Genomic DNA, 15,936 nt, shown 5'->3' with positions numbered 1-15,936 from the left:
CGGTTCTTTCGACGGCGGGATAGGAAGTTGTAATTGTCCGGCGTAAAACGCATTCAAATGGATTACGCGAAAAGGAAAATAAATAATACGAATGATTTAATGTAATACATATTCATTATCACTATGTAATAAAAAAAGAAAGAAGCTTGTTAACTTAATTAATACAAAGAGAATAGAACGTAATATTACGAAACAAATTTTAAGGAATATTTCTTGCTGCAAATTAATACTTATAGATGAATATTTTTAACGATAGAAGCGGGAAAAATTAATAGCCGATTAGCAAAATTACTTATATAATTTCTATATGTAAATTTTAAAGAAAAAAGCGTTAAAATAGAGAAAGGAATGGAAGGTAAAAAAAAAATTATTGTCCAGTTAATGGGTGTACATTGTGAAATTTATTTCCTCCCGTACCGCGTCTTTTCGGCTCTTTCTATCAGGTAATACGTGGTATTGATTATCTGCATAGAATGTAATAACCCTTTCCATCGCGCATGGCTTCAGAAATTACCTCAGTCATCTAACATGGCGATCTGCGAAGGGAACTCGCTTGTAGAAGTCATCCTTTCGATAATTTTTGAACGAGTTATACGTAAGTAAGTGCTTAATTATCACGTATATACTTCATACGTCGCAAATTCTAACTGATAAGCAATTCAAACGGTAGAATTTCTTCTTTCTAGTCTTTTGTTCCTTATCGATATAAAGTAAATTTATCTGTATTCGTTAGTAATTTATTATAAAATTTCAATACTATATTACGAAAATGAAACTGATTTTTATGATCAATCACATCCTAATTATTATTTTGTTGTTTCTTGTAGAAGGTACTTTATATCGCAAAAAATGGCGTGGCCCGATTTACCTTTGATGACTGGACAATTTCAATGAACAATTGAACGTCTACCCTAAGTCTTCACCAATCTAAGAATTTTAATTTATTTCAGAGTTATACAAGACTAAACGAAGATGAAAGCAGTTCCAAGAGCCCAGAAGTATTGCAGAGGAGCCTAATTGACCGATATCTGAATTATAATTACGTTCAAAGAAGATACATGGATTTCTGCGTTCAACGTGATAATTAAACATTCGACATCCGAAATGAAACACACGTACATCGGTACTTCCTGTTTTTCCTTACATCAGACGATATGTCCTATTTGGATAAGACAAATATCCGACCGTCAACCAGGTTAGGAAAGGAAAACGTTTTTCTCTTCAGTCTTATGTTTAAATGGTAAATCAATCAGTGCTGTGTTTATCAAATATTAAGATATTTTAGAGATAAGATATAAATTTTTTATTCTAAAGTGTAATATGGAATATAAAATCTATATCATAGGTACATTTTACGAAAATTTATTGAATTTTTACACAGATTTTATCATGGCGACGAGAGTATTTCTATCGATGAGTGGGTTATTAGGTCTCTTACCTTAAGCAATTTTAAAGGTATTATTTCAATATAAATCAATAATCCATATAATTTTCAACTGCTGTAATAAAGAATATTCGATATAGGAAACAAGATGCTTGATGTAGGAGAGGAGGTAAATAATAATAAATGAATAAAATTTCCTCTATTTTTTTTATAGAATTGTGCGTTACTTGTTATTCGTCATTTAATGTGTCAGATGGTAAAAACGGCGGAGGAAGCTGATGCTGCTTGCGAATTTATTACAAATCTTGCCAATAATCTGAAACCCAAGTTGGTGAGAGAGGAAGCTAATTATCTGGTGTATGAAAGCAACATGTTACTATTGCTAGAACAATACTATAACAACCATCGACTTCAATATTGAATTTAATTAAACGAGGTACGAAGAGATCAGATATAAGTAACTCGTCACGTATCTTATCCAATTTTCTATGTTAATTTCTTCTGTTATAATACAGCGCATTGGATCGTGAATGCAGAAGAGTGGTTTAAAAACCAGTTGGAATTTCTAACCAAGGAAGAAACATCGTTAGCTATTGTTCATGTATGCGTTATCTGATTGGGAATACTTAAGAAGAGGAAAAAGAAGAAAAAACATTTGTGCTTGACGACGAAGCTTGGAAAGACCAATATGGCGCTGTTTTATGAAGCTTGGAACAGCGGTAAGAGGAAATGGGAGAGATTTACATTTTTCAAAGGATCCAAACGTGAGCGGCTTTAGCTGGAGCGTATATTCGATTGAACTCGGAAAGATTTATTGAAAGGTCGTCCGAAGTTTCACATGGGGCAAGAATCAAAGGTGACTTGACATGAAACTGCGGGATGTATATAATACAGAATAATTTAACAGACTGGAATAACCAAAAGATTCACCGTTTTTGGAAATAATGACTAGCTGTGGAATATTTTTAAATTAAACGTGAAATAGGAAGTCCACGTTCACGTCATCGTTATTCCATTGATTGAAATTAAGTATTCATCCGATATAATTAAAAAGAGAGAAACGTTGAATTTTATATTCCAATTTGTTTGTCATGATATTCACATCTATTTAAAAAATATTCGTAATATTTAATTAGCGTTTTCCATAAATTTTGAAATTGCACGAAGTAATTTGGTCAGTAGCGCGAATTGCCCATTTAATTCGTTCTGAAAAGGATTTAGTAACAATGAATGTCCGTGATACGTTCTCCCTTACTTATCATTAAGTACCTTCCTTTTAAATCTTTCGTTATTAACTCTCTTCATCTGCGTGCGCCCCTATCTGCGTCAGTCGAGTGGCCGGGATGGAGTATGCTGTTCTGTGTTCGTGGGTGCGTCTAACTGCTGGCTTATGTTGATAATAAGGAAATAATTCTTTCATTTGCTTTTCTTTCATCAGACCAAGCAGATAATTGAAGTTTAGCTGTATCATTTAATTACCTATGTAGATTCATTGTTTGACAATACAGTTACATATTTTGCAGAGTAATGGACTATATTTTTAGACATCAATTGATTTGGAACATAATATAGGAAATTTAAGATAACTAGAATTATAACGAGGTTATTATTTTGCATTCTCCAATAGGAGGTAATTTTCTAGAAAAATGTATTCGTTCATATGGAAGAATCCATTCTTCCTACTACATCGATCTGCAAAAGACTTAATCAGGGAATTAAATCGTTCAGCTAAATGGATAATTGAATTATTCCGCTAGTCGTTTTATGGAATTGTCTGCTTTGTTTGATGAAAGGAAGACTAATGAAGAAATACCTTTCTTGTTTTCAAAATAAGTGAGCAAGTGTACGTTGACACGCACACTCATTCCCGCCCACTTGACTCGCGTACGTAAACACGTACGTGCACGGATGGAGGTAATAATAAATCGTTTAATATGATAAGGCTGGACAGTAGCTATGAGAGAAGGTATTGCGTACGCGCAGATCGTTAAAATCCGATCAATACGTAAATGTCTACCTGGAATTCCTCTTCGGTATTACTTACAGCACGAAACTCACTCGTGTTTGGAAATTTTGCGATTCCCTTAATGAAAAAGAAGTAAATAAGTAAACGGATTGGTAGTTTCAAATTGTATATTACGACATCACGGAATGATGCATAACAATAATATAATACTTTCCTGGTTTCCTGACTAATTAGTCGAGGGATCTATTTATACTACTCGAAGTTTCAATACGAAGTGAGCTCAACTTTGAAAATCTCTTTCCCCAGTTTTATGAATATTTGTTTACTTCATCAAATATCACTATATCGTACGAGGCATACTCATGTACTATTACAAACACATCCTTCTTATCGCTCTCTTTAAGCATATTAGATAAGCATCCAGACCGCTGTGAACGTACTTCTTTTTCATAAGTATACAATAATCATTATTGTAATAATTAATTATATTATAAATAATTACAGTTTTATGATTATTTCAGTTAAAGAAGATCAGAATAATTGTCAATTTCATTGGAAGATTCCCAGATTCATGAGATTATTTTGCGTGTACATATATTATATATTACTGTTACTACATAATTACAGTAGAGGGGAAATTTCTCATCTTTTGCGTTCTAATTAGAGAATTAAAATCCAGAAAGTTTGGTTTTCTAATTTGAAAATGTCACCTTAAACTGTAATTCTTATTACTTACATTATGATATAATGCATTATTATTAATGATTATTTCAATTATTAACGTTATATCGAATTAATTGCTATGAAAGTATTTAAATTAACTCACGTACGAAAATTCTTGTTTCCTCTTTCGTAAATCCAAGTTATATTTAAAAATAGTGTTCCATTACTATTGGATATGGACGATACTACTATTTTCGTATTACGAAATTCCTTTTGTGAAATCTTCTCTTGTAAAATATTTCTTCGTCGGAAGGTATATCTTCTTTGGTATTCTTTGAAAACATTGCATCCAATATTACCTTTCCTTCTTGTAAACACATACCTATTGCTTAAGTTAACAAAGACATCCTTTTCTTTATTACGCAATAGTAATAAAATATATTGCTTCGAATAAAATCCTGTCTCACATTTATTTTTTTATCGTAATATTACTTTCTTTCCTTTTTCTTCTTCGAGAGAACCTCAGAATTATTTAATGATATATCGCAAAGAATTTAATGTATATTGAAGAACCACTGTTTCCACCGCAACTTTTTGAGAAATACATATTTTTCTGAAATTTTCTATTGAAATGACACAATAAAAGAAATCAAAAGATCGTTCAATTACTAAGTTACATGAAAAGAATATCAGTCGATCTTACGAAAGAGAACGTGGGTTGTGTTTTCACGACAATATGAGCCCTTCTCTGTTTCACTGAAGGAGAATAATAACAAGAAGTTGTATATATAGCGAAATTCGATGAAGTAAACAAGCGATCGTAAAACTGGAGAAAGAGATTTTCAAAGCTGAAATCAGTTCGTACTGAAGCTTCGAGTAGTATAAATAGATCCCTCGAATAATTAGTCAGAAAACTAGGAAAGTATTATGTATTATTATGTATCATTCCGTGATTTCGTAAAATGCAATTATCTCCATATCTGTTTTTTTTTTTTATTAGAAGATCGGCTAGATGTCCAAATACGCACACGTCTCATGATATAAGATATAAGCGGTGAATAAGAATTTCAAATAGGCGTTTATACAGCCACGTTAGAAAAAATAAATATTAATCCGGAAGAAAACGATAGAAGTGATAGTTATATCATCTATCAAAAAAACAAGAGATCTCATCGATGAAAGAGATGCAAATGTAAAAAATTTTCTTCAAAACTTATCATAGATTTCGTAGAAAATTATAAAGGATAAAATTTTGGTCTGTTTATAACAAAATATGTTCTTTAATATCTACGAATTCATATAAACCAAGCATCTCTATAATACATTATGTGCTTTTAAAATTATGATATATATTTTCAGATGTGAACTACGTTTGTTCGATAAAGTACCATCGATTTGCTGAGAGCTAACGTCCGAAAGGGTTCATGGCAGTTATGGTTATTACGTTTTACGCACATTAATTGCTCACACGAACGGAAAGGTCGAAAATGAAATTAATTAAGGAGTATTGAGCTTCTCTTTTATTAAGGAACAATATCTTTTAATTCGGCATATTACTTTTTTTTTTCTTTTTCCTTCACAGCTTATAATTTGAAATTAATTAAAGAATATTGACTATTGACAATCAATTTTTTTTATTTATCTACTTAAAAATGACTATCATTAAGAATTAATTTCTCCTTTGTTTATCTCTTGAAACTATCATTTCTTTTCCTGTATTACGCAATAATAAGAGATATGAATTCAGAGAGAATCTTTCTCCATATTCATTTTTTTTCCGTTACATCGTCTTTTTCTCTACGTATTTCATTTGAATGCGCTTTACGCAGGTGGATTAAAATTTTTTGTTAATCGGCCGAAAAGGATATGTGTTCGGAGGAAACGAATTTCTCGACCAATCCCTTTTAATTCGACGTAACATTATTCGTTCGAATAGTGGTACGATTAGACCTTTTTCATGAATACATCTTTTTCAAGGAATCCATGGATGGGGAGTTTTAGCTAGAGGGTATAATCGATTCAAGTCGAAAGGACCGTTGAAGGATTGTCAGACGTTCCATGTGGAACATAATCAAAGTGAAATTAAGATGGAACTGAAAGTTTATCATCTATCATAAGTAAACCTACGAGAACGATATAAAGACTCACCGCTTTTCCAGATAACAATACTAGCCCGAGAATATTTTTAAATTATACGAGAAATGTTAAGGCCATGTTTACGTCATAGTTATTTCATCAATTTAAATTGAGTAGAATATCCCAATAGAAGAAATTTTGAGGTCAGTGTTTCAAATTATTCTTCATATAGTATTCACGATATGTACTAGAAAAATATTTATAATACTTAGTGTACGTTTTTTAGTAATATCGAAATTTGAACGAATTAATTTGCTGTGTAATCCCAACTCTCTTGTTAGTAAGTTTTGATTGGGTCTTACTGAAAATGCATGTACGTATCGTTAATTACTCTCGGATTAAAAGATTTGTTATTGCCTCTCTCCATGCACGTGTGCTCTTGTGTACGCTTTTGTGCACTGACATGTGGACGGGAATACGTGTGTCTTTCTATCTGCGTGTGAACGGACACATGTTGTCTCATTTTGAAAATAAGAATTAAGATCAGAATCATTTGTTTTCATAGAATTTTGATTTCTTTTGCAAGAAATTTGTTCCTCGATCTATATAAATTCAGATAAAACAAATACCACTACATATATTCCTTGGTGTACCAAAGTGAGACTATGTAATATGTTACACTATATACCACGTTTGTGCGACGTTAATACCGCCCTGTTGCTGCTACCAAACGTTCGAAAGGACGCCGAGTATAAAAGGTAAATACGGAATAATATCAAAATAGAAATCATTCTGTGCTTTTCATCTTTTTACCGAAAGAACGAAGAATTGATATGCTTTTGCTTGATTTTTGATAAACTGAATATTATTATTATTATAGTAATAATTATAATATTTCAAGTTAATGTTTTAGATATAATAGAATCGACAAATGAATTATTTTCATAATCGTAATATTTAAACGATAGTATATTCGCTTAAACATTACGAAGATCGTAACGTGCGAATAACATAAAATAATTTTCAGCTAAAATTTAAATAATTTATGATTTTCATATTGGAATAGTTGCATCTGAGTTTCATCGCTGCGTGTAATGTCAATAAAAACGAACATTGGAATGACTTTGACGGTTACCCTCACTTTTTAAAGGTGAAAACTTCAAACTTAATACTTTTGATAATTTTAAACTCATTTAAACGATATAAATGTACGACGAGTTAAACTATCCATTATTTAAGCAGTAGTAGATTCCGTTAAACATTACACGCCACGAAACACCGACGGAATATCAGATAATTTTTATTTATTCTCTGTTGGACTCGAATTTTGAAATGGCCGTTGTTGGCAACATGTAAAGTCAATAAATGATTAGTTTGGACGGTTACCGAATTAGTTTTCCTTTGTACTCCGACGAATAAACATCGAAGCTCTCTCGCTGCCACCCGCAAAGAATGAAAGTTACATTCACGTAGGTGTATATAAGAAAATATATTATATAAGTTTTTCTTTAAGGTAATTGTAAAAAAAATGTAATGAACTAACGAAAATATTTGTATCTCTCTCTATGAGTAAACGTAATTAAGCTAGGAATAGATGTACATTGTAGCCATTAATATTTTTCTGTAATGATTTCTTGAATTCTGCGCTCGACTCTTTTCGATGTGTATGTAAGGAACATCAACTTTTCGCAATGTGTGTGGTAACATCGCATCGGAAACTAAGTCTTGCGAATAAAAGGAAATATCGGTTTAACACTTTATATCATTTCTACCCTCTTTATTCCTTGAAAGTAAAGCATTATTATTCTTTACAAGATTTAAATTTATTCAAGATATTTTGGGTAGTTGCCGAGAGGTGCATAGTACACAATGAAGCATAAATCCTTCGCTTTCTATTTTGTCTTTATGTAAATTTTCGTACTTCCTTTATCGATTCGATCGTGTGGAACAATTATTACGTGACAAGGAACAATTATCACTATCATCCAAGAACAAAAAATTGTAAATAAGTACATGGCTATGTACTGATATAAACAATATTGCGATTTGGACGAAGTAATTTGCTGCGTAGCGCGAATTACCCTGTTGATACGTTTCAATAGGGATTTAATGATAGCGAATATACCTATTATTTTCTCCCTTACTTATCGTCGAGTACCGTCGTTTTAAACCTTCGTTATCTCTCTCCATCTGCGTGTGATGTGGTGCGCGCTTATCTGCGCCAGTCAAGTGGCCGGGAATGAGTGCGCGGTCTTGTGTGCGTGTGTACGCAGACCTGTTGTCTCATTTTCAAAAAAAAAAAAAGAAAAAGAAAAGGAATTTTCTAATTTGTTTTCCTCTCAACAAAGCGACTAGACAATTGAATAATACGATAAGCTATATAATTCAATTACTTTATTATTATTATTTAACTGCATCATTTAACTAGCCAGTTAAGTCTTTTGCAAAGCAATGCACCACGTAACTGATTCAATTCTTTCATACGAGCGAGTAGATTTTTCTGAAAATTTATTTCCGAGCGAAGAACAAAAGAATGAGCTAATTATGCACTATATACAAGGTTGCGTATATTGTATTGCGCTATATGGCGTATGTTATGCCCTAAACTAGTTAGTTCTTATGAAAAAATTATATTTCTGCAATCATTTATTATTTATTACGTATAACCGAGTGTAGCAGTGATTTTATTGTATTTCTAGTAAAATAATATTTGTATTTTGCGAATAAATTATCCGAATGATTTAATTTCTCGATAAGCACAGATATAATATAATACTGATATAATAGAGTGCCTAATGTAATAGAGATCTATCATACTTTTTTTTATTTATCGTTATTCAACTAACTGATCGACGTGGCGCTAAGCATAACTTATAAATGTTATAGGAAATAGCTCTCCATGAAATAATCTTTCCTTCTGAATAGAATCTTCTAAATCCTACTGTCTAGGCAATGTCATTGTGTTTTTCACGAAAAATAAATAAATATCAATAAATAAATGCGAAAAAATATTCACTCCCCAAAAAGGAGATAAGCAAAATTAAATTTTTACAAAGTAAAATAATCGAAAAGATATAGTTATGGAGAATGATCGATAGGAAGAATCAAAAGCAGAGATGGAATCAAAAAGAGAAAAGAAGGAAAAAACAAAAAAAAATTCACCATTTACGATAGTTTCGTTTCAAAGTTATTGGCAGCATTGTAATGAGATAATCGTGGATGACATAATATCTCGTTAATGAATGAAAAATAATGACAGAAATAAATGATAGGAAAACCATGATTTGAAACTTGAATTTATTGTATTCATTGAAACGGATTAAAGATGTTGGTACTGAATCTAGTAGTCTTCCATGCAAGTTCTTGGAAGATTCAAGAGAGGGAGAATCCAAAAGAATACATAAGCCCCCAATCAGGCGGCATAATGATAAGTGTATCGTACATATCATTTTAAACAAGATGCTCTCGATAAAATAAATCATATTAGTATTTTTTTTTGTTTCGACCTATCAATCTGAATGCATTAGTCAAGGATAATTTATTTTCAAGAGTCAGTTGCCTAAAACATAATTAATGATAAAGGGACATAGAACTATTTTTGTAGTTGCTTTTAAGTTTATTACATACTGTTAAAACTTACATTAGCAATAATTTCGTGTAACACTTATTCTTATATACAGATTTTATGTGGATGTGTGTTTAAACATACACACATACACACACACAAACATAACATAATAGTATAACATTTAATCACATTTATATACCTACATATTTATATAATTGTCAACATAAATATTTAATATTTTATGATAAACTATTTATCTCGGAGTGTGCATCTCTATGTACATAAATCAATTTATGATTAAAAAGAAAATTAAACCATAAAATAAATTAACGAAAGAAATTTTAATTAAAAAAAAAAAGAACAAAAGAAAAAAGCAAATAAATATGTATTCAGAATTCATTCAACAAATGAAAGTTTATGCTTATTTATCTTTCTTCCGAGCAGGAATAATAAATTCTTAAGAGAATTTCTGAAAAATTAAGAGAAAAGTAAATATAAATCAAAAATCCAGTTTACATATACCGCAAACATAGAGAATATGAAATTGTAATACTTTCTCAATACATATTTGTTTGCTTTTTTTTCAGGCTACTTTGTAACAATTATTTTTCTTTTTAACCCTTTGCACTCGGATGTCCTCTTGGAAAGTTCATTAGAAAAATAAGGAAATTTCATAGATAATGATAGCAATGAAAATGGTGTACAAGAATTGAGAGAAAAATTGTCATAAATATCGTAGAAAATTATCTAGAATAAAATGAGGATTCCATTGAAATTTTGTCAATATTTGTCAATAAATTCATATAATATATTTGCTATATTACTACAATATAATTAAATATAATGTAAATGAAATATCACTGTAATATATTCCTTGCTATCAAAGTGGAAGTATGTAATATGTTACACTATATACCACTTTGTGCGACGTTAATACCGCCCTGTTGCTGCTGCCAAATGTTCGAAAGGACGCCGAGTATAAAGGGTAAATACGGAAAAATATCAAAATAGAAATCATTCTGTGCTTTTCATCTTTTTACCTAAAGAACGAAGAATTGATATGCTTTTGCTTGATTTTTGATAAACTGAATATTATTATTATTATAGTAATAATTATAATATTTCAAGTTAATGTTTTAGATATAATAGAATCGACAAATGAATTATTTTCATAATCGTAATATTTAAACGATAGTATATTCGCTTAAACATTACGAAGATCGTAACGCGCGAATAACATAAAATAATTTTAAGCTAAAATTTAAATAATTTATGATGTTCATATTGGAATACTTGCATCTGAGTTTCGTAGCTGCGTGTGATGTCAATAAAAACGAACATTGGAATGACTGACGCTTCGCCTCACTTTTTAAAGGTGAAAACGTCAAACTTCAAACTTTTGCTAATTTTAAACTCATTTAAACGATATAAATGAACGACGAGTTAAACTATTCACTGTTTAAGCAATAGTAGATTTCGCTAAACATTACCTGCTATGGAACACAGACGGTATATCAGACAATTTTAATTTATTTTCTATTAGACTTAAATTTAAAAATGGCAGTTGTTGGTAGCGTGTAAAATCAACAAATGATTGACTTGGACTTTTAGATTTGGAGTTACCAGATCAGTTCTTTGTACTCCGACGAATAAACATCGAAGTTCTTTCGCTGCCGCCTGCAAGGAATGAAGAAAATTACATTCACCTACGTGTACATAAGAAAAAATTGTATAAATTTTTCTTTAAAGTAATTGTAAAAAAATGTAATGAATTAGCGAAAATGGCTGTGCCTCCCTCTATGAATAAACGTAATTAAGCAAATTATTATTATTAAAGATTTTGGAAGGTACAATTCATGATAACTCTTAAGACGTAGTATCATATCACTATTGATCGAATGAAATACACTTTTGTAATAACTCTAATTAATTAAAATAGGAGACTGTTAAATGTTAACATCCAAACGTGTTTTTATATTATTGCAAATATTTTACTAAGTTTCCTTAATAAAACACCAACGTATGTACCATTAGGATCAAAAGTGTTAAAGTTCTCTGGTTGTATGCATCATGATATGGGAAGCCAATCTCCGTGATCATTGTCTCCATAGCTGTGAGACTACAATACGATCAAATTAGAAAGCTAAAGCAGAATTCTCACCAATTTTATTACTATAATTATTACTGTTTATGAAGAAAATGAAAAATTACTTACAGCATTTTGCCAGGAATGGATGTATACAGTAGCCATTAAAATTTTTCTTTAATAATTTCCTTCTGTTCTGCAATTGACTCTTTTCGACTTGCATATGGAATATCAACTTTCAGCAATCTGTGGTAACACCGCATCAAAAATCTTTTTCCTTCTATTTCTCTTTATACAAATTTCTATATTTCCTCCGTCGATTCGATCGTCTGAAACAATTACTACGTGAAAAAGAACAATTATCACAATCATCTACGAACAAAAATTAGAAATAAGTACGTACACATATACTGATATAAACGAAGATGGATATAATTATTTCGATAGATCTGTCTTACTAATTTTTCCGAGAAGCTCCATTATATGAATACTGATGTCAATAACGATAATATCAATAGTATATATCACATATATGAACATTCAAATATTTTTAATTTACTCCTTCCGAATAGTTCTATTGGAACTATTACAATGGAATGATTTTCATATTGACATTAATAAATATTGATCCTGAAAAAATTTTGATGCCTCAAATATCTTTTTTTGTTAAACATACTTCAGTCTTCCGAAAATATAAAAAATATTCAATTAATCTTTTAATATACCTAATCAGCGTCCAAATTATTTATGCAAAAATTTGAGTCCATTTTCAAAATTTTATTTTTATCAGAAAAAATGTGAGAATCTCCTTAAAACATTCTGAAATGAACTTTAGATTAACACAAACGGATGGTATAATAATTGAAAACGAAAACTAATAGGTTTCATCGCAAAAGCAAATGAAATCGGTTCGGTTGCGGATATGTGTCTCCGGAAGACAAGTCGTCTCTACGTTCGTCTCTTTGTATGCTTATCATGGAATCATGCATCTCTATTCTAATTGATTAGCTGACCCGCAAACAAGCAATTACTAGTTTCAGACAAGCAATTCACCTAGTTTGTTAGACTCTTCAACAGGTAGTATCATTGAGATAGCAAATACGGAATAATATCACGGAATAACAAACAGATGCGCAACAGTTGGCTCTATATACCATTATACGATTGGATCGTATAAATGTCTAAAAAGAAATATCCTAATTCCGATAACCCCTAATTAGGCTTTCTGCTCGGTTTAATATTACACAATAATTCAAAATTATGCAACAAGTAAAAGATAAATCACACGTAAAATATAGTATCTAATAATAATAAAAATAAGTTAACCATAGCATGAAAAAATAATAAGAAACTACGCAATTTTCTATAATCTACTATAAAACATATTATCGTAGTATTGGATATGAACTTGTATAAAATAGGGCATAACATAACGTCAGTAATATAAACTCATATTTTTCAACTTACATCATATTTAAGATATGTAGGATGTTACAAATTAAATATACACAAAAATGTATATACATTGTAACATAGGCCAATATATAAATATAACAATGAATATATCTGATTCGTCTTTCGACTGAAAAGAATAAAGAAAATTCCATTCAGATACGTAGTAGATAAAAGAGCAAATATATAAATTAATTTTAAACAGAATGTAATGAACTTACTAAGTAATAGGGAATATAATTGTGCTTCCATTGATAATCAGAACTTTTACAACTATCTGTAAAAAAACAAGTAGTACTTAATGAAGCATTACGATTCATAGATCGAAACACACTTTTATAACAATCCGATAATTAGAAAAGGAGACTTAAATATTAACATTCCAAGTGATATTTATATTATTCCAAATATTTCACTAAATTTTCGTTCAAATAACTCGAATTATTATATTTTGTTTAATATTATACGATAATATATCCAAGAAAACTTGCACGGTGTAATATATAGTGTAAAATAATAATAAGACATACAACTTTCCATAGTATATTATAAAACCATATGTCAGTATATTATAAAGTATAGTATATTATAAGCAGTATAGCATTGAACACAAAATTGTATAAAATACAGTATGAAACGTTAATATTAAACGGTATAAAATTCAAATAGCATTTTACTAACCGATAGTGTGTTCTGCAGAATCTTCTAGATACTATCCACTATTTTCACTGGTCAGGAGCTTATATATTATTCTGAATCGTTTCTGTTTGGAATATTATTTGGACACTCGCAGGAACTTGCTGGTAGCACGATTCGAAACGGAATAAACGGTTTATTCAACTTCCGCGGGTGGCTAGCAACATCTCTTATATCGACTCGAGCATGCGCTGTTTCGTTTAACCCTCTCTTTTCTATATATTCACGAAGCTAATATCCACGATTATCTCTTCATATTGTTAGCAATAATTTTGGATCGATATTACCGTTTACGGGAAATTTCCTTTTTGCTTTTATTTCTTTTTTTTCTTTTTGATTCTTTTTTCCCCATTTGATTCCACATGTCATTCACTATGTAAAAATCGAATTGCGTTTATCTACTTCCCGAGGAGGAAAATTTTTTTGGCATTTAATTATTCATATTTATTTATTTTGTGCGAAGAGAATGTTGACATTGACCGAATTGAAATCTATTGACCGAATAACGACGAAAGAAGAACAATAGATCTTTAGGAAGTTGCAGGAAAATTATAAAAGTGTTAGATTCTATGTGCGCCTATTCAGAGAAAAATCGCTGTGCTCGGTTATACGTAATAAAAATAAACAGTTCTCAAATAAAAATTGACAAATAAAATATCTTCCTAGGAATTGATTAATTTTGAACATAATATATGAAATGTTAGATAACTAGAGGTATTATGGATCATTGTTCTCAGTTCTTCTATCAGGAGCAAATTTCTAGGAAAATGTATTCGTTCGAACGGAATAATTAAATCAGCGACGCGTATATGGTTCTGCAAAAGATGTAACCGAGTAATTAAATGAACGATTTAGGTAGATAATTGAGTTGTACAGAGCATTTTATCATCCAGATGTTTGTGTGGTTTGATAAGGGGAAAACAAATGAAAAAATACCTTTTCTCTTCTTTTCAAATCAGACAGTTGTACGCTTATAAACCGCGCACTTGTTCCTGACCGCTTGATGTATCCAAGCGCGGAGAAGAGCACTCACGAACGGAGAAAAATAATGATGAATCGTTTAATACGAAGATATTTAATGAGAGAAGATTGTAACACGCATATGCGTTTTCATTAAATAGTTATCAAAACGTGCTAACAAGAAATAATTAATTCGTAATAAATAAATTCGTTGTATTCCAATATTACTTTAAAACGCAAATTAAATTTTTTTAAGTACACGATGTGAATGTTGTGACAAACAATTAAGAAAATTAATTTAATATTTCTTCTACTTTCAATTTAATCGAATGATTACTTAATTTAAATTGATGGAATAAGGATGACAAGGTGATGTAAACGTGGAACAAATCGATTTAATTTTTCAAACGTCCCTACAGATTTAATCATTTTGAAAGTTAAACCTACCTTAGTATCATCTCGATTTTGTAGACGAGGGTGGACTCATGCTCTTCATCCCCATCTTCGACTTCTTCATCTCCTCCATCACTTTTCTCTTCCTCTTCTTTCCAACATTGATTCGCCGAACTTCCTTTTTAGAATTATCGTTAATCGCTCGAATATTTTCCTTGCCATTCCTAATCTCACACATGGCATTGGAATAAATGTTATTATGGTATCTATAATTTTCTAATTGCTACCCAAATTAACATTAGTTCGATATCCAACAACACTGTTAACGGTATGATCGATCTTCATTTTCTTTTTTCGACTGCGTTAAATCCTTCTGAGGAGCAAGATGTAACTCAAAAAGATTCCCTGATGAAATCTTCTTTTTTACGAGAAAATATACCCTCATTAGAGCAAAAATTCCACTTTGACTCACGATCCGCATGAACCGTCAAACCTCCCTTTGAAGGGCCTTTCCGAACGCAATCGATTATATCCTCTTACTGAACCTGCTTAACTTTTGATCCTTTGAAGGGATATATTCCCTAGCCCCGTACCACCATTCAAAAGAGACATAGTGAAACAGGACTATATCGATCTCGAGAATGTCCGTCGTTATGGTCATTATAAATTTTTCCTTCCTCTTTTTCTTTTTG

At 30.7% G+C, this 15,936-nt stretch overlaps 2 long non-coding RNA genes across 8 annotated transcripts; one reads left to right on the top strand and one right to left on the bottom strand.

Annotated features, from left to right (window-relative positions):
* Positions 1–445: 445 nt before the first annotated feature.
* LOC127069986 (uncharacterized) lies at positions 446–7,842 on the top strand. The gene is made up of 6 exons (XR_007783895.1): positions 446–599; positions 951–1,240; positions 1,382–1,553; positions 1,638–1,820; positions 1,900–2,240; positions 5,373–7,842. It is a non-coding gene; the product is annotated as an uncharacterized LOC127069986 (long non-coding RNA).
* A 1,726-nt stretch (positions 7,843–9,568) lies between these two features.
* LOC127070002 (uncharacterized) lies at positions 9,569–15,896 on the bottom strand. 7 transcript variants are annotated; one of them, XR_007783926.1, is made up of 6 exons: positions 15,299–15,896; positions 13,877–14,706; positions 13,417–13,472; positions 12,147–13,325; positions 11,873–12,072; positions 9,569–11,334 (listed from the first exon to the last, which is right to left on the bottom strand). It is a non-coding gene; the product is annotated as an uncharacterized LOC127070002 (long non-coding RNA). The 7 variants fall into 7 exon arrangements; XR_007783928.1 differs by having other exon boundaries at positions 13,877–14,263; positions 15,299–15,891; XR_007783925.1 differs by lacking the exon at positions 15,299–15,896 and having other exon boundaries at positions 12,147–12,373; positions 12,469–13,325; positions 13,877–15,292.
* Positions 15,897–15,936: the final 40 nt, after the last annotated feature.

This window comes from Vespula vulgaris, chromosome 17 (assembly GCF_905475345.1).
Source record: "Vespula vulgaris chromosome 17, iyVesVulg1.1, whole genome shotgun sequence".
NCBI lineage: Eukaryota > Metazoa > Arthropoda > Insecta > Hymenoptera > Vespidae > Vespula > Vespula vulgaris.
The sequence above is the reverse complement of the archived record's forward strand: the minus strand, read 5'-3'. Positions and strand labels throughout refer to the sequence as shown.